Source organism: Brienomyrus brachyistius, chromosome 6 (genome assembly GCF_023856365.1).
Source record: "Brienomyrus brachyistius isolate T26 chromosome 6, BBRACH_0.4, whole genome shotgun sequence".
Lineage (NCBI taxonomy): Eukaryota > Metazoa > Chordata > Actinopteri > Osteoglossiformes > Mormyridae > Brienomyrus > Brienomyrus brachyistius.
In genome coordinates this window covers 3,560,345-3,581,071 of record NC_064538.1, presented here as the reverse complement: position 1 = coordinate 3,581,071, position 20,727 = coordinate 3,560,345, and the positions used below count along the sequence as shown (strand labels likewise).

General features: G+C 46.7%; 1 protein-coding gene across 1 annotated transcript in view; it reads right to left on the bottom strand.

Moving 5' to 3' along the window:
• The window catches only part of kazna (kazrin, periplakin interacting protein a), a 192,746-nt gene that overhangs the window by 112,996 nt on the left and 59,023 nt on the right, over positions 1–20,727 (bottom strand). The gene's annotated exons all lie outside the window — the stretch shown is intronic.

The window sequence follows — 20,727 nt, the reverse complement described above, 5'->3', positions numbered from 1 at the left end:
CAACTCCCGGCCAACACTGTTAGCCCCCAGACCTCCCACCCTCTCTCTCTCTCTCTCTCTCTCTCTCTCTCTCTCTCTCTCTCACACACACACACACAAACACACACACTCTCCTCTTCTTTCATTACTTATTCAGCGCTTTGTTGCGCCACAGCTTTCTGGGGGGGGGGGGGGGTGTATAGCCCGAAAATGCAGGAAAGGAAAACATTTAAAGTGAATTACAAAACTTTTAAGTATAAATAAAGTGTTTTCCACTGCCATCTCATACAGTTCCTACAATGTCTGTGTCTGTGTGTGTGTGTGTGTGTGTGTGTGTGTGTGTGTGTGTGTGTGTGTGTGTGTGTGTGTGTGTGTGTGAGTGTGAGAGAGAGAGAGAGAGAGAGCGCATTTGTAGGAGTGCCTGTCTGCCAATCACCATGTTAATATGTTTAAATCCCCAATGGGCCAAATCAGATTCCTGATTCAATGCACGGAGTTCAGATACTGTAGCAGACCAGATTACCAACACTGCAATATCTAGAATCACTTCTCAGAAGGTTTCCTTTGAAAAGGGTCCCCCACCCACCCCATCTTGGTTTTATCGTACTGTACATTTAATATAAAATTCATCACGTATTTAATGCAAATCATAAAAGTGTAAAAACATGTCACTTTACCCGACTATATTGATAGCACTGGAAAGGAGATTAGAAACACACACAGGGTATAAGGCTTGGGGAAGGAGCAGAGCCAGAATTAGCAACGTCTCCATATCACTTGCAGGCATTAAATGAGGGGGCTATATTTGTTTCAGTATAAAAGAATGCGTGTACAGGAGCTGGACTGCTGCGGAAGGCAAGAGCTCTCAAAGAGGGGGGGGGGAATCATTTTACAGGTGACACAATGCACAAAGCATGGGAATAGTTCCAATAAACCAACCCAATACTCCTTCACAAAAAAACCATCTCGGTGGGTGGGGCTTCAGTGCTCGCGCTCTGTATCGAAAAACAGAGTTTGCAGGCAACTTCACGCCACACGCTTTGCTCCTCTCTTGCACGTCCGGGCTACTTAGGCTTGTATTCATCTGCCATCCAGCTCAACTCGACTGACAGTCACAGAGATTCAGAAACTTTGTCCATTGCCAATGATGAAAAGTTCTTGGGTTTCGCCCCACGAACAACATAGAACACATAATAATGCAAGACTCTAAAAAGTACATTTAAAAAGTACCTAAAAGTACAATAAAGCGCAATCACCTGCATGAGAAAATAAACGGTATCCATTGTCTGATAAGGCAGCAGTCTGTGTTTTCCGTTTCTAATATTGCAGTGGATATGAAAAGCATAAACCCTCACATACAATCTCCTTAACTTCCCTCGCTGACCAATCAGGACGCTGCTCAGTCAGTCCGGGCTCCTATGACTCCTCTGCATTTTCCTCCCTCACGGGAACTGGCTGCAGGCGAGTCCCCCACGCTACCACACACTCTCGGAAAACTCCGCAGAAAGCGATCAGGCAGGAAGCCTGGCTACGGAACTCGGACACAAAGAGCCCGACAAGTCGACTCGGGCGGAGAGCTGGCAAATTAGCCGCTTAGGAGATGCCCTCATTCGGAGAGGCTCGCACCTTAGTCAGCATTTGCATGGGATTCTGAAGCAGAACTTCAGTGTACAGACCTCCAACCTCTATGTGTCCCCGTGTCTCTAAAACATACCCCCCCTCTCTGTTACTCACTGCAAATAGGGGGTGGGGGGGGTCACATGACAGGCTGTTCATCAGGCTGGCTGCAGAACTAATAAACGTGATGATGGATTTGCTTTGAGGATATCTGTGTCTCAGCCCCCTACCCCATAAGTGCATCAAGGACCCCCCTCCCTGGGGTCTCCTAGAGGATCAGCTGGACTCTCCACACTGCTCTGGGCTCTTAATAAGCACTGGGAGCCCCCTGAATTACCATCTGAATGCGCACACACACACACACACACACACACACACACACACACACACACACACACACACACACACACACACACACACACACACACACACACACACAGAGCTGTAGCTTTACGGGTACCATCGTCCTGCCCAGAGTGACAAAACAGGGCCTCAGTATTGAGGGAGGGGGATCCTTCTAGGGAATTAGGGCTGCAGCTGCAGCCTGGCACCAAACAAATGGACACGGCCACTTCCGTCCCCCACCCACTCACTGGAGGCCTCGCTCAAGGCCCCCCCGCTCCTATCCCCACCACTCTGGGACCATCTTAAAGAGGCAGAATTGAGGCCGACTCAGTCCATAAATCCGTATCAGACAGCAAATCAGCATTTTATTTTTTACAGCATTCAGAATTTTTGCATCAAAATCCCGATACCTCCAGCACATCACTTACCCACAATGCACCTGAACTCAGGAATCTGAACTTCCCAGTCAGTCAGGACACAAAGAAGGGTAACCTGGGCCAGCATGCATGTGACCCACCAGATTCAGCACCGGGCTCCCATGAATGCTGCTCATGTCACTCAGGGATAGCATCAGCTTACTAAAAAAAATACCGTTACGACCCCAAGCATGCAAGCATGTTAGATCATAACACAATCAGACAGACTCCCCATCCGCTGTTCAGTCAGTGCTTAATAAGCACGCTGGCAAATAAATCCCTACTTCACAAAAAAGGCTAGAACAACACACAGCCAGTGCATACAGCAGTGTATGCAGTGACAGCAAGACCCCCAGATGCCGCTTTCTTCTCTTTTCTTTCTCCCTCTTGCAAAATCAGCCAATCATTTCATATCTGAGCAAACCAATAGCCTGGGGACCCACATATTGGCCCCGCCTCTGGGAAGACAATTCATCCAATCCGGATACAAATGGAGACAAATGAAAATGGGAATCAAAGATGAAGGTCGTGACACTACACACTTTCTTTCAGCGACTTCCATCAATGAACTGAGGGCAATAATGAGAGATAAGCTCCAGATCTGGGACCACATTTCTCACGTCAGTATTAAAATCTGCACTTTATATTTGCACTGGAGCAGGAACAGACGCTCCTCTACTTACGAACTGTCAACTTACGAACTTTCAGACATACGAACGAGGAGCACTGCAAGTCCAAATTGTGTTCACTCGGCTGCCGTTTCCTGTCCGCAACATCAATTTTTTTTTTCTGCTCACCTAGTACGACTACTCCCACCTCACAGCAGCGTAGCGAACTCCCAGCATCCTAGTTCCTTGTACCTGCGTATCCCCTTAAAATGATGCTGAATAACGACTTACGAACATTAAGTTACAGCCATTTGTAACACATCTCATTCACAAGTAGAGGAGCATCTGTACTTTCCATTTGTTTCAAATCCCAGAGTATCAAACCAAAGGGTTTCACCTACGTCTCAGTACATTAGGAATAAACAGATTCTGGACTAAAGGTGTCAGAATTTTCAAATCAAGGTAGACAACATCCTGGAGCCATTAGTTATTTTGAAAGGTTATTTTATTATAATGTGGTAACAAAATGTTCTTCTAAGGAGAATAAGCAGTGATGTCATTAGGTCTGAAGGTTAGAAGATTCTGAACGATGTTGCAGAAAGGCTGCAATCGGCCTGGTCTTCGGACAGCTTGCAGGCTCCCGAGTTACACGTCTCCTTGAGTCTCTTCCTCCTCTGCAGTAGAAGCATTCTCCTCGCTCCCTGCTTTCCCGCTCCGCTCCATCATCCGAATCCGCATCAATCCTGTGGACACGGAACGTTCTGCACCAAGAGCCTCTAAGCCCTTCACCAAAACAGGTTCTTCCAGAAAACTGTTGACATCAAGCATGCTAGACGGACATTGTAAATAAGTAGAACAACGTAATTTGCAGAATGTTTTTTCCCCCCCCCCCTGCCCCCACCCCCTATTCAGCTGTACCGCTGCTCATTTCAAAGTTGCATTTCCCATCTAGCACACTCAATAATCATCCCGCTGTCAACCGCTAACAGATGGGACCCCCCCCCAGCAGACTGAATTAACGACATTTTAATTGACGAACGGCACCGAAGGTTCGAAGGGCTCGAAACAAGCAGCAAGGTTCTCCTTCATATTCTGCAGAGAGCCGTGCTGGGTAGTACTGCATGATCACTGGGCAGCCGGCGTTATTTGCGGTACTTGACCCAGAGCGAGAACTCCGCACTGAAGCGCGAGGTGTCTCCAAAATTAAGAAACTTCCCTCCGCTTCCAGGTCTTTGTCTTTACATTATGTGGTCTTCTCAGAGGACCCCCGAGACGCTCCACCTGATCCCACGTCATTAACGGCGGCGGCTGTACGCATCCCAAAGCCCCCCAGGCAGCAGGTAGACGGCAAAGTCTCAAGCCCTCCATGGACGCATACACAGACGTCTGACATTCATCAGCACAACAAATAAATGCGCTCAAATTCACTCTTGCCAGAAGAGTATTTCAATTAATGTTACAGGAAAAAAAATCTTTACAAAGTATGCAACGCCAGTCTTCCAAACTGAAAACAAAAGACTATTTTTGATCTTGGTTTAAAAATTGCAAACCGACCGTGAGGAGCCCATCTCAGAATGCACAATCCACCCTGCACAAAACGTCCAGGGAGTCCCACCTAGTTCTGCTGGAGCAGCAGATCCCTCAAACATAAACATGGCGTATCTTATGGTATCCGTCGATTTAGGACGAGTGAATGATGGGGGGAATCCATTGTGGTGAAACATTACTGGCATTCATACACCAGGATGAATACAATGCAGTGTGGCCTGCATATCCAGTTTGAGATTTTCGTCATGGACGCCCCCTAGGGGTTATGTTCTGTACCTGCAGACTTACACTGGTAGCTCCACTGACCCTATCAGCGCTAGCAAAAGGTTGTACATTACCTAAAAATGTCAGGGGGGCACAGCGGGTGAGACAAGGCCCATCAAGACGACCTGGCTGGGGGAGCCGTGGTGTTGCGGACAGCTGCAATAGAACAGAGTAGTTTTTCCTTGCTTGTGAATAACGGGTCACCCCAAGTATTACTGCCATGTGCCCAGACTTAAAGGCTTATTTGCCACAGAGGCTTGGTCACAACAGAGAGGAAATATAGGACTTTATTATTATTGGAGATGCTCTCATGAACTCCACCCTCTGCATGTCTCCCAAATACGAGCAACGGCAGATTAATGTTGCGTTTACGTGAAGCTGATCAGAACTCCTTACCTGAAGAAGTCAGGTTAGTCAGACTTATTTCGTCTGAACAAGCTTTTTTTGCTTAGGAGGTGTGAGACAGCTGAGCATCACCGCTGATATTGGGAGGTGAGACAGCAGAATCTGGCACCATGCTGGATGAATGCAGGAAACAGCAGCCCTGGAACAGTTTTGGTCTGCTTGGTTTACAAGGCCTCTGACTGTGATTATGTCCAAAAACACCACGCTGTGTAGATTCAGATATACACCAATATGGCCAAATCTCATTTGAGCAAAACGAACAAATGATGAGCTTCATAAAAATATATGAACACGGGCACGCAGACCAAAATGGGTTTTTACCACACAAACAGCCCTACATCTGGTGCCTTCAAAACAGCTTCTGATCTCGAGTGGAGCAGGAAGTACAAGGCACAGCAGACTCGGCTATGACGCGCCAAGCCCAACAGGCTTGTTCTTACACCTGCACACACCTCTGTGACAACTGGGAACAGGGACATAAGGCCTGTCAGCTACCCTCTCTCTTCACTGGAGGTGCTGATGTGGGAAACCTTTATGGAGAAGCTGTTTCTTCCCACTGGGCAGAGCTCTGCGCAGTGGAGAAGGAAGCAGACCGAGAAGCAGCTTCCAGCACAGCCCTGACATCACAGGGCAAAAGCTCGAATCAAGCGGCATCTTTCAGCTTGACAGTAAACCAGCAGGAAATGGATCTTAGTGCGCTTCTGCCACCAGGCCGTCTGCACCCCACCTGCTATAAGCACTGCGGACGCGCTAAGGTGTGCAGTGACGTGTGGGGTATGAGCTTTGAGAGGATGGGGAATGGATACCACGGGGGGGGTGATGGCAGCTGATGAATTACAGTTTTCCTTATAGCAAGTACAAAGGGTTCCCCCCCCCGTTCTTCCTCTCTTACAGCCACAAATCTTATCTGTGTTTCCATCCATTTCCCTTTTGCTGGAACCATCTTCAGGTCTTGCTTACATTATACCCTGGTAAAATATCCGGGTTAATGAACAGGAACAGGTAAACAGAGTTCAGGTACATAAACCGGGCGCTCGTTGGAAGTTGGTGAGAGAAATCTCGGTGAACTAGCTGGGGGTGAACGCTGCGTAGACCAGCTGGTGTGAGAGCTGGTGGTGAACAAAGTGTTAACCATGACCGCATCTGTTGGAGGGGTACTGGGTTGGCAAAGCGTACTCAAAAAGTAACTCGATCAATACAGCGTCATCACACTGAAGCTATTTTCCCCAGTTTTTCCAGTGTAGGGACACGACGATCCCAAATCCCGTCTGAGGCGGCATGGACCATGCACACGAAATCACGCAGTACGAGAAATTCAAGCACACCATAGCACCCAATTTCATTCCACACAGTTTCATTATTTTTATGCAAGATGGACGATAACTAACGACCCATAACAGGCTATGATGCCAACAGATGGTTGTTTTCAAGCTGTTTAGTTACTTCTAAGGCAAATGGTTTATGATTTTACACATTTCACCCATCTGTCACAGGCTGGGGTACAAGGATTTGCTGGTGTAATTTACGGAAGCTGCATTGAATAACAGCCTCCACTTGGCTGAAAACAATGTGCGACGTCTGTTCACATCCATGTTGTGAAACACTACGAGCTACCATAGGCCGCACCATAAGTGTGTCCTCACTCGTCTTCCATAATAAAGTGGTTGTCATGGAGATTAGTGTGTGCTTGGCAGACCACCCCAGAAATTCACATTCCACCCAAGATTAAAGTCTGTCAGGTTCACTGAGAGGAATATAATCTCTACGCAATATTGAACTGGGCCCACCCAGTAGTGCACACTCCATAGGGTACACTCTGTAGGGTATACTCCATAGGGTACACTCTGTAGGGTATACTCAGCATTGCGAACTCCAACCTAGACGGCTGTATCCAGAAGGGTACATTGTGTAAGCTACACCGTGAGACTTGCTGTAATGTTGACAGCGGTCTCGCATCTCACCACAAAGTTGATTGACTTGATTGTTAGGGGAAATTGACCAGTTATTCAAGAATACGAAGAGATGCAAAGATATGACTGTGGACAGGAGTTTAGTGAATAAGCCAGATGGTCCATCAATGCATCAAGTAGCAAAAAAACCACATCAACCCTGTGAAGTTGCGATGTGTGACAGTGAAAAGCAGGGGGCCCAACTTCACAGATGACTCACTGGTGCTGGAAAACCAGTTTATGGAGGAGTTTCCAGTCCATGAATAACTACGTGAAATAAGACAGGAGACATTTTGAAAAATATTTTCTTGCAATGGATTTTATACTGAAATGAAGAGCAGCTACACAAAGTGACACTGATTGACTGTGCATGGCCTCCTATTCAACATTAAACCCATATGAACTTACTCCCAAAATAAAAAAAGTTCAGGTTACTTAAGGATGTTGGGATAAAAGGACAGACAAATTGTCTCACGGTAAAGATGTCAGCTACAATTACATGTTGCTGGCACCAGGGTACACAATCCGGACACCAGGGTACACAATCAGGACACCAGCGTACACAATCAGGACACCAGCGTACACAATCAGGACACAGTGAAATGGCAGCAGCATACAGGGCTCCAAGTGTCAAATGCTTATATCCGTGTACGAAATACCGCTATTTGTGCCACAGAATGTTTTTAATGATGAGATCAGGGAATACCTGCTGTATTCTATACACAAAAGCAAAAAGAAACTCACTTTCTTTTGTGCACAGAGATCAAAAGGTATGTTGTTTCATCTTGTGCACTTTGCGTTTCGTGGACAGAAGCTTTTTTGCATTTTGTGATTCCACAGAATCAGGCTTGTCCACGGAACGCGAAGTGATAATTTCAGTTCTGTGCACAAGATGAAACATTCCTTTGGATTTCTGTGCACAAAAATCTGGGGGTGGGACTCATTCACATTTCTGACCAATAAGCAAATGGCAAAATGTTGAAAACAAGACTGCTGTGAATTAGAGGGAGAAATGGGCTGATGACAGTCGTGCATCTTCTGTAAAGGCGACTACAGGCTAGGGTCTGAATCATTATATCATGTTATCAGTAATGTTAGAAAAGCTTGTCATCAAAATGAAAAACTTTCCAGTTTGCCACTTAGCAGCTCAAAATGGAGTTAAAATTACCTATAAATCGTCGTCACAAAAAAAAAAAAAAAAAAAAAAAAAAAAAAAAAAAAAAAACGTACTTTGCAAGCCTGCTACTGGGAAAAAAAATTTTAAAATAAAACCGCAGAGGGTAGAGCCCAGCATGCGAACGGCGGGTAAAGACCGACCAGCGAGGAGGAAAAAGGGGCAAATTATGCAGATGGACAAGCGACGGAGAGGATAGATGTGGGCTGCAAAGTAAGAACGGAGAAGGACAGAGGCCCTTTGACTCAGCGGAAGCCCAGCTAGACAAGAGAGAAAAAACGAGAGAATGAAAAGCCATCAGTTCCGAATCTCCAGGCTTAAAAAAAACAAGCAAAGGGGCGGAGAAACAACCTTCAGACACAAATGGGCTCCATCAAATCTGTCATTTTGGCATCTCCATCATGGATTCGTTTACAATCGGCTAATTTTTCTAGCACAGCGGCATGATAACCAAGAGTCGTATTCATGCCATTCTGGCTGCACTGGCAAGACCGCAGTTGAATACTGAGGTTTCAGAAGCACATTCAAGCCACTGCTGACTTCATGGCTCCACACACACACACACACACACACACACACACACACACACACACACACACACACACACACACACACACACACACACACACACACACACACCATCCATTCATTTGCATGGGAAAAACCCTAACCGTATGTCAACCTTAACCCCTACCCAGCGCTAACCTTATCCATACAGTAAGTAACCAAATGAAATACAAGATTTATGGAACAAATTATTTTTTTGATTGCAGTCACAGATTTGTATAAAATTTAGGTTATTCGAATGGGAACCAAAACAACAAAATGATCAGAGTGTGGCCCCCACAACATACATAACATACATAACCCAGACACATGCACACGCAAAACACACACACACACACTCAACAGAAGAGGAACATCTTCATTCCTCACCGCCCTGTTCATCTGACGGCTTGGTGCTGGGGAGGGGGGGGGGGGCATAGGACCACATCCCTCCGTTTTGCAGTACACACCAAAACAGCGCGGGTGAGAAACGGTATGAGCTTTGATGGGAATTAAGACAGAGAGCGGCTGTCTCTGCACACCACCAGGGGATTAGGGCTGGCTGAGGCGTTGGGGCTCAGGGCTGAGCGATCAAACCGGGATTTAATGGAGGGGGGGGAAGAGAGTCTCCAGTGCGGCCGGGGAGGGCTCCACCGGGGTTCACTACGTTTCTCTTAAAGCAGCCCTTCACCGAGCTCTGAGCTTCATAAATTCAATCTCAACCAGGGCCACTCAAATTACAGAAGCAGCGTGGGGAGCGAATGGCCGCCGTCGAGAGGGCAGAGGCCTGGATTTAATGGCCATGTTCATGTTAATGGAACTTTTACGGTGAAAAAAAAAAAAAAAGTATGTACACGCACAGACAAACACGCACAAGGGCAGCACCAACCACCCAAGACAAAGACATTAAACAAGGTCAAAGCTGACACTCAGCAAAGGCACGAAGAGACTGTAAAGGCATCCCAGGCTTTGACAGCAGGGATGCCCTTGACACCTTTCCAACATTCAAAAGCCGCTACGGCAACCCCATGTGAGCCTGCGGCATGTTCCGATTGGACGACACACATAATGCTAGTTAGCTAATTGCTAATTACAACCATGCCACATGAGCCTGCGGTGTGCTCTGATTGGACAATGCACACAAGGCTAGTATGCTATTAGCTAATACTGGGCTCTGCCCGGCTTGCCACTGAAACACAAGGATAGAGCTCAGCCTCGAGAGACCGGGTGACACCCTCATTATAGGGGATCTTGACAGGTATCCACAGTGGCAAGGCGGTGCGGAGGTCTGGCTCATAGCCGGATCACACAGCAGCAGAAATTTCACGCTGGAACACTAGTAATATGGCAGTAAATGTCACAGCTAATGGCGTTGGGCGATGTCACTTCCATCAAGAACATGGCAGGCACATGTGACAGTGGGGAGGAAGCGCAAAAAAGGCTCTTAGAACCTCTTCAAGTGACATTAGGGTCCAGGTGCTTTAAGAGCTGGCAGCTCAGTCCCATTTTAATACAGATTAAGGCAGACGCGTCTCACAGGTGGCCAGAGATGTGCTACAATGACTTGCAGCGAGTGATGGCAGTCAGAGGATGGACTAAGTAACCTCGTGGCAAGAAAGAGCGACTCCTGAATGTGGTGGGTATGAGTGATGGATTTAAGGGGCCGCTTTCCAGTGCAGGAACCGATATTTACCAAAGTGCCATCGCTTTGCATTCACACAGACTGTAGTCAATTCGGTGCCGGGTCCCAGAGGGTCGAGCCCGACATGCCGCCCCCAGCCGACCGTCCGGCAAAGGATGGAAGCAGAAATCCTCCCCCCATGGTGAATCAAAAGTACATTTTTTTTCAGTGAAAATATTTAAACAGCCTAATTTTGCAGGGAGAAGAGGAGCAATTCATCAAACAATCCTAAGAAACCGCGCCGCACGGGGCCAGCCGCGGGAGTGAGAGCGCCCCCTATGCACACACGGCCTCCCGCACGGGGCCAGCCGCGGGAGTGAGAGCGCCCCCTATGCGCACACGGCGCCCCGCACAGTAGCCAAGACGTTTAATCAACAGAGCTCCTGTGTCTCTTCAGCTGCAGAAAGGTCTACAGATAATAAAGACGACCGTATCAGCTGAGCAATGGGGAGGAGAGAAAACATGCGGGGTGGGGGGGGGGGGTTGGGGGTCTTGCGGCTGGTGGATGTTGATTCCGGGATTCGGGAGCAAAGGCAATGTTGCAAGACTCACAGCTGCCACTGGTACTGGCTGGAGTTTATGGGACAGATGAGTGCACTGCAGGTGTATGCGGATGAGATTTGCTAAATTGGCGAGCGAGCATCTCCTCCAAAGTGGAGCGTGACGGGAAATGCAGCGCGATACGTAAACAAACAAGCAAGCAAATAAAGGAAGCACAAAGAATGGCTAGCTTTAGCATTTTAGGGTGGTGAGCAAGGGCTTGGGGCCATGTGTGTGTTCCTATGTGCGGACTTACAATGCTGACTGGGGGATGGGCTCTCAAAACCCTCCCCCATCAAACTACAGTCATTGCCTTGCCCCCCACCCCCTTATACGCCCAGTTTAAGGTGTGGCAGCATTCTGGGTTACATCAATGCTCTCTGATTGGCCACCTTTCAGCTCCATAATATACTTGTAGGCCTCGGTTATGTACAACACACCCAGTAACGAGGTAGCCAGCTGCTGTGAGTCCACCATGCAGGGACTTCGGCTTGTACATTAGTCTGAGTGTTTAAAATGCGGCCGACAGACAGGAGCTCATAAGAGATGAGCAGGAGAGGGAGAGCGAGCGAGCGTGAGAGAGCGTGAGCGAGCGTGCAAGTGAGAGTAAGTGCTGGAACACATTACACGAGTGGCACAATTATCTTAAAAATAATCCAGAGATAAATTATCCAGGTCTTTACAAAAGCTGGTGTCCATACTGCTCTCCACAGCAGACTCAGAGAAGAAGAAGAATGTTCCGGAAGGTACCAGCAGGTAGGTACATTGACTGGAGGAAACACTGCCCCAAAACACTGCAGATTCAGCTTATTTCCCTGTCCAGAAATGTCACATTTAAATATTTTTTCACATAAAAGAAAAAAACTTACAAGACCCTATGCCATATTGTCAGGTTCCCATACATATAAATGTAATGTCAATGGCAATTTATTAATAAACGACGTTTAAAACACCAATAATGTTGTAACCAAAGTGCTTTACATTAATCATAGAATAAAGTTAATAAATAAAATACAAAAAAACAATGCAGTACGTCCAAAATGAAAAACGAGGGCAAGCGAATGAAGCACTTCAAAGCAAAACAGAATCATCGATGTTCCTGAAATGCTAATGAATAAAAAGTGTGTCTTTAATCTGGTTTTAAAGTTGGCTCCCTGATATAAAAACGTAATGAGTCCCATGAACGAGGTGCAGCAGATGCAAAGCCCCCCCCCCCCCTTTGTTTTACATTTGGTAGGTGGTAAGAGACGTCCGACAAGCAGATCCGATCGCTAGATGGCTGGTGCATCGCAGACATTTGGGCAACGTGCTGGGGAGCACGTCTGTGGAATGCTTTAAAAACCAATAGCAGGTTTTTAAAATAAATTCTAAAACTAACAGCAGCCAGTGAAGGGGAGCCAAGATTAATGATACAGACTCTTTCTGGCCCCAACCAAAAAGCAAGAAGAAGCATTTTGAACCGGCTGCATTCTACGCATCAGATTTGCTAATCCCAGAGTATAGAGAATTATAAAAATGAAGCCTGGAATAAATAAAAGCATGAGTGATTATTTCGAGATCTCTAGGAGATAAAAAAAAAAAGGTTTAACCTTGGCTAATAGACGAAGCTGAAAGAAGCAACTTTGACCACTGAGTTGATCCGTTTCTCAAAAGAGGGATTTTGAGATTTTGATGTTAACATGATATAGAAAAAGCCATCCAGGAAAAAAAAAAAAGTTAAGATTTCAGTTTGACTAAAAATATTGTTCGTCACCTTCAGATTTTCTCATGGAATCCTAAAAACACTAAACCAGGGAAAAATTAAAGCCTGAAAACTGGAAATGAAAAGACAGGATGCCACTCGTCAGGTCAGGGCACCTCAACAGCAATAGCCATATCTCAAAAAAATCAGAGGATAATTATTTTTTGTGTCTTATCAAAATAAAACAAAACATTCCGAAATTAAATCTAACCTTAAATCTAAATTTGCAATTTTTACCTGCAGGTACCTAGTTCCAGTGAACTAGTCACCAAGCATGGGCAGTTAACTGGTGTCCCCACTCCACAGCCTCCACAGAAATCTTACAACAGCCCGAGTATCAGGAAAAACACGGTTTTGCAACACTCCCGAGCATTACCCAGCAGCAGGGGCAGAGACACGCTACGACGCCTGGCATCGATTCACAGTGCACCTTCCCGACTACATCTGACGACGGCCGCTTGATTATCAGGAACGCCAGCTTGGAAAGATTGACTCATCTGCACGGAGTAGAAGCTGCGTCTTCTGGGATTCAGGCTCCACATCCCAGCCGATGCTGCAAATGTGGCCCTCTGGTGCCGGTGATAGATCTGGATGAAACGTGACAGAAATCATAGAGCACGGCCGGCTTCCTTCCACTGAAGATGTCTCATTCCATTATACAGCATTTAAAGCAAAAGTTGATGCAATTGAAGACAGAAGTGTGCTGAGAAACATCAGATCAGAACAAGATGAGAATTTTAACTAAACTTTAATTAAAAGTTAAAAATCAAAGTCACGGGCACTATCATCGTTTACAGGAATGAATCTTCACCTGGTGCTTATTTTCACACTCTTGCTCCTTGCTGAAAACAACTCAGTTTAACACACAAAATAATTTGCTTTTTCATTCCAAACGTATGGAGCTTTCCGAAAGACTTTCTACACGAATTGGCAGAGCAGCTTTTTGGATGCAATGTAGTGGAGGGTTTGGAGCCCATCCCAGGAATTACGTGCAATACCTGCCTGTCTCCAGACCAGGGGAGAAAACCAGAGTTCCCTGAAGAAACCCAAATGAGTCTGCAAATTCAACACATGCACGAACCAGGAATCAACCCCACAACCTTGTGGCTGAGAGACTGCCATACCATCCTTCATGACATTTATATAAACACCAGCAGCAAGAGAACTCAGCATGACCACAATGAGCAGCAGTATATCGCAGGGCTGCCAACTATAGTCAGCTGGCAGGCGTGAGATTTTCCAAGTCAGCACATATATGCAACACTTTTACATATATGCAACCCAGTAGGGTCTGCAAACTACTCCAACACATTTCACGTAGCTAATCCTAGGTTTTTAATGGAATATAGATTTGCCATATTTCTTGCGTGAGCCTGAAAGTGCGAGTGTCACGCCCGATGGGTGAGAGCTGGCATCACTGACAGACAGTATCATCCGAGATACGCCCATGTTATCTTCCAACCTGACACGGACTTAATTTCCTCACTAAGGACGACTACGAGAGGCCCCAGTGCTTTTGACCTTGGGTTACATTGAAACACTGGCTTTTAGAGTGAGTTCTACATCCACAGCGCTCACATACGCACACACAGACTGCTGCTTACAAAACCAGTGAGAAGAAGAGCTTCTCCCCATTTTCCGATTAAAGCAAAAAGGCTTGGCCAGTGAATCGCTGTCAGAGGACCGGGGAAAGGCCCCTTCCCAGCTCGCCTCTGCGACAGCTTCATAACGCTCTCTGAATTTCGGGAGAGGCCGAGACCAGCTGAGCACACACTCATCAAAAGGCACCAAACCATGCAGACTTGCTCTTCGGAAATCTCAGCTGGAAACGAAGCGTTTCACGCATGCGTGTTTGTGACTCATGTTTCTCATCGACACACACGTACACTGGCATCACCGAGATGAGAGTTACATAGGGCAGTTTGTGACTGAGGACCTAACCCAATGAGCCAAACATTACTCCACACATTGTGTTGAGACAAGTATTAATGATTATCATTATCCAAGCATTTCATGTAACACAGTCTATGGTCCATAAAACGTTGTGAGCCACTCTATAACACATTTTTATAACATAAAATGAAACTCATTTATTTTGAAAATATCCCATCCTCTAATTAGCAATTGAATGTGATAACAGTTATCGCATTAAAAGTGGTTTTACCGTGAACTTCATAGTACCTGTTAAAATGCAATTTTCACCCAGTTATCTGGGGTGAAGTTTTACCTAGAACATGCAAGAGCACGTAATGCGATGTGCATCACCTGCTACATGGATGCTATATAATTGTATACTTTTATGTTAATATTTTAATTATATGGTGGACGTTACAATAAAAAAACAGCAAGACATCTACTTCACAATCAAATGTGTGTGTGAAGGAGTGGATGGCCAGAGAGGTGGTGTGCGCATTTAGGGTCCTTTTCTCTAGAGCCAAAGTAGATTTTTCTTTCCTCCTGAAAAGCAACCAATATTACAGGAGACACGAATCAGAAAGTGCATCTACAGCGCAGCACTCTCCGCCTGGGGCACTCCTTCTCTCTCGTGTACAGAGATTAGGCTCAAGGAGAGACGCGTTTATCTTCACGGGACAGATGAATGTTTTTATTTACAAACCAATGCATCTAAAGGTTGGAAAAGCTGCACGGTCAAGGGATGCATCTGATGTGCAATGGCTGCCTTGACGAGATCTGGCTGCTCACCATGCAGAACCTGTAGATGAGGAGATCCAGCAGGCAAAAGGGTGCTTTGCAAGGAAATGGATAGATAGAACAACTGAACGACATCACAAGTGATAATTATGGCTGTCGCTGCTTGACTAATTTGAACTGCAGAGAGATTAGGATTGCCTACTTACTAACATTACTTGAGTTTTTTTTTTTTTTTTTGACAAACCGTTATTTTAATTGCGATTAATCGCACACCATGGTGATTAATCACGTATACAATCCAAAAAAAGTAGTCTGCATATTCAGTAGCAAAAGTAGCAGTGGACCAAATTCCATGCTGAGCAGTCTAAGAGAAGATGATGGTTTGTTGTACAAGATTCACGAAAAATTCGACGTGGCAGAAAATCCAATTCGGGCTAATAGAAGCGGTGTTGCTGGAACCTTCTTGCCTGAAGCTAAGGAATCTATGCATACAATTATTTTATCACAAGACCACGTGGTCCAGGATCTATGGAGCAAAAGCAGAAAAAAAACCCTGCATTTTGGACCATAGCATCAAACTTCTGGCTGATCTGCATGATTTGAGGGGAAGGAGGTGATTTCAGTAAAATACACAAAGCTCCAGGCCACTGGGACTAATTTTGCATCACTTGGACACTTTTGGAGATGAAAACAAAGGATTCCAGAATCTTCCTCTCTTTGGACTCTTAAGAATCTCTACAACACTGTCCTCCGTGTATGTTGTCCAACTATGGTCTACCAAACCACCGTGATTATATATTACATTATATAAAATTTCCCACTATAAAAATGAGGCGATACAGGGATTCATTTCGGGCCCAAGAAGTCAGATCTCTGAGCGTCGGTGCCCTGCAGGGCCATTTACCAGCCAGACAGAAGACCGTCACTGATCATGACAAGGGTGTCCAGGAAGGATGGAGACCTCCATGACAGCTCCTCCCTCCACGCCAGACAGCCCGAGCTCCACCAAAAACTGCTCCCGCATGTCACACGGAGCACAGTTTGATATAATTATCGTAATTGACTGTGTGGGCAGCTCACAGTCCCCTTTCCCCATCAGAGCTGTACGGCTGTGGGCACCTTGAGGGCCGAGACGTTAAAAACAAGGAAACCCTCAACTGGACATGTGGAACTGTGTGGAATGTGCAGCTCCACCAGTCCAAATACCACAGACACCCTGAGAAAGCCGAGTCCGGTTGAGGGCGGAGGGAGAGCCAGACCATCAGGGGGCATGGTGTCCTTAAAGCCTCCGCCCATTGTGGGCCCGTCACCACTGCTCAACAAACGCGTCGTTACCGCCGGCGATCCGGCATAAGGTGCCTGAAGTGGATCTACTCATTTTCAGACACTGTTTTTCCTCCTTCCTCTCTCCAGTTTCGGGGGGGGGGGGGGGGCTGTTGACTGACAAGTTCGCTTTGAGGTGTTTGGCACCCACAGTGAAAATTTCGCAGCCTTCAGACCTTCCAGCACCAAGCGGATATGACATTTCCAAAGCCTGCAGGGCTCAAATTTGCATTTTACATTTCTTAGCCCACAGCACAGGAATATTAAGGCAACGTAAAAACAACGCATACAAGAGAGACGACAAGGCCACTTCTGCGACCAACTGCGGTCTCGTCACGTGTGATATGTGCTGGCACACGTGATGGGGGAAGGTGAGCAGGTAGAGAAGGTCCCCTGCAATGCCGTGACGGTGATGCATTTACGGCTGGTGGGGAGCACAGATGTGGGCTTTTGGGCTGCTAGCCGTCTTAGCATGTCTTCCATCACCGCCGGTCCTGGCGTTGACCTCTGTTTGGCTCGAAAGACAAGCAGAGGTGGCTTGACATTGGCCTGGAACCCAAACACGTGACACACGTCTGTGCTATGAATGTGTTCCTTTAATGGTAAGTCGCCCTGCAGTGGTTTCACTCCACCCCATGTCAAAATCAAAAAATCCCACCTCAAAAAGCTGAAGTAATTAAACCCCCCCACCCCCCGCCCAGCCACAAAAGTACTTTGAGGCCATCAGAACTTACCTGGTTTGTTTCATCACAGAATCACATCATCTGATATGTAGAAGTTGACCCAGTCACTCTGATTTGGTCGAGTTGGTGACACTCAATTAGCAGCGGAGACCAATGGGTGAGGGGGGGTTAAGAATATTAATAAAATCAGGCAGCAGGACGCGGGTTTTGAATACAGAGACCAATCACATCTCCCCATCAGCTTTTAAAAGAAGATGTACATGGAAGTGGAAGAGTTTGCCAATGACGTCGTTCGGAAGTGTGATTTGCCGCCCCCACCCCACCCCGGGCTCATGCAAGACCCTCTGTCATGTATTCACCAGGGGATCAAGTCTGCAATCAAAAACCGTCACTATTTTTAATCTTAATCCTTTTAAGCCATCGTCGTGATACGGGGTTATGAGATTAAAAACCTTCACAAGATTAGAACTAAGAGAGAAAAAACCCAACCAACCAATTTACACGCCTCTATTACAGAAGCTATTTGCAAAACGTTGAACTGAAGCATCTCTGTTCAAAATTCATTGCCAGCAAACCACACGCATGTCCTGCGGCATGCAGCAACGCATTCAGGCCACACTGAGGTCCAGGCTGATGCGCGCAGATGCTTAAATCACACACGGCCGGCTACGCACAGAGTGTTCATGAAGATCCTTGTACCCGACGTAATTCCACAAGCAAACTGCCGACTTTCCGTGCCTGTGCCGGTTCAAATCCCATCTTCAGCAGAATCGTCACACCACTGTTACCCTTGAGCCCCCGACACCAAAATGTCCCCAAAGCGTAAAACATGAAACTTTTTGGGACACTATTCTGACCCCCATTTGGATTCTCAGTTTCATAAAAATCTGCGAACGCAAACTGAAAATACCAAAAGTCTTCTATTTAGTTTGGTTACTTATGGCTAAGGTTAGAGCTGGGTAGCGGTTAAGGGCCTCGTGATTGGGATTAGGGTTTTTCCCCAAAGAGTTGAATCAAAAGGTCCCATTTAAACAGGTGTGTGTGTGTGTGTGTGTGTGTGTGTGTGTGTGTGTGTGTGAGGAAGACTCCTTTCCGTTTCTGCACGTCTGTAGCCCAGTGCACAAAAGCAAGGTCCAAAAACGACTCGGTCGGGTGAGTTTGCAGTGGAAGAACTTCACTGGCCCACACACAGTCTGGACCTCAACCCGATCAAACACCTTTAGGCTGAACTAAAACGGAGATTGCGGGCCAGGCCTTTACGTTCAACATCAGTGCCTGACAGCACAAAATGTTCTTCTGTGTGAATGGGTAAGAATTCCCCCCAGACACTCCAAGATGTGGTGGAAAGCCTCCCCAGAAGAGCGGCAGCTGTTATAGCTGCAAAGGGAGGAGACCAACTTCATATTGAAGCTTATGGGTTCCGAATGGGATGCTATAAAAGTTCCTGTAGGAGTAACAGCCAGCTGTCCCAGTACTTTTGTCCATATACTGTAGTGTGTGTTTGTCTGTCTCAATGGAGATTAAGATTGGATGTGCAGAAAGAAGCATTCTAATGTACCTGTACGAATGGCGAATAAAGTATTTCATAAAAAAGATAAAATAAAAAATAGCCGAGGTTGAGTTGTTAATAATTTAATACTAATCTGCATGAGGAGGCCTGACTCATCAGGAGGAGATAAAGTGAACAACAGTCAGGCATGGCCTTACTAGCCAGCCAGTTGGGCTCCCAGACCCCTGGGGGGGGGGGGGGGGGGTCACGGGGCTGCTGTACGCCCTAGGAAGCATGATAAAGCTCCTGCCAGAGAAAGAGTGAAATCACACCTGCGCTTCGAAGGGTTAATGTGGGCTAAGCCAGTAAATCACACGCAGCCGAAGCCGGACCGCCACAAACCGAAAGGGGGGGCACCTGGCACCAGCTCAGATGGGGTCACGGGGCCGGAGAGCGTTTGCCCACAGGCCCGACTAAGCCGTGACGGACCAGCAAGCACTGTCGCTCCTTTGACCTCACTCACTGCTAAAGTACAACAGACCCAGCAACGTCTGACGGTAGCTACTTCATACCTTGAGTCATTTACAGCCTCATTACTGGACGCTTCCTCAGAAGTGCATTAGCACTTGGAATTAGCAGCAGGTTCCTATGTAATTGTACATTATTTTATAATAATTTTAACTGGCTGTGTGCAGTTACAAACTCTGCTAATCTGCCTAAAATAAGTACCCAGGTTTTGAAACCCAGGGCTCTTTTTAATAAAGTCTTGCCTCTGGAACAGCAGGACAGACTCATTAAAGGAGCCAGATCAGTATGGCAGCTATAGGAAAATGTGCCGGAAAGACAAGAATTCTAGCCGCCACCTAATCCAGTCTCCAACTGCGGTCTTTCGGAACCGCAGACGTCTGCGGCGGACAGCTCTCCACCGAACACGTGGGAATGAGATGCAAATCCGGCCCGATCAGACTTACATAAACACGTGTAAGCTGTGGTGAGACATCAGGATCAGCGAACATGGGGCCTTCGCAGAGAGAGACTTAAAAGATTTGGCAGAGGGCTCCCTAGACGTGGTTTACGCCACTCCGAGTACCGGGGAGAGGATGAGGGAGCCAGGGGCAGCTGGAATCCCAACCTCCACAACTACGGACAGATGTTGCCACCTCTGGATAAATTATGTGGAAATCGACTGAATGTAAACGAGGTGCAGGCATAGGTGTGCTGCCCTGCCCCCCCGCTCGAAAGGGCCACTGGATTGGCACAGTCACGCCATTTCACATCTTCAGCAGCCGCAGGCTAGTTACAGTGCGCCTGAAAAGCCACTTGGAATGAAGCGGGCGGCAGCGCGTGTCACTTCCTGCCGAGCGCGACCCAGCCCCAGTGGAACTGCGGCGCGCAGATAAGGCGGCGAATTAGCCCTCGTGTGCTCACTGAACCGCATCTTGCCGGGTCTATGGATGTACCAGCCATTTATTACTTCCAACTCCAATACAAAGAAGGGCAGAAAGGGGCTCGGGAAGCTTAAAAATGCATCGTCTGAAATTACAGCGGAAAGACTCTACCGATCAAACAGGCACTGCACCGTGTCATTAATTGATAAGGTTCATTTAGAAAAAAAGCCTGGTTTTCCCCATCACTTCAGAGAGCTTGTGCACATAACTAAATCAAGTTCACGTTATGATACGTTCAAAATGTGATATTACAGAAAATACTACAGATATTATAAAACCCATTTACATTTCCGGAATGAGTACATTTCAAGTTAAGGGC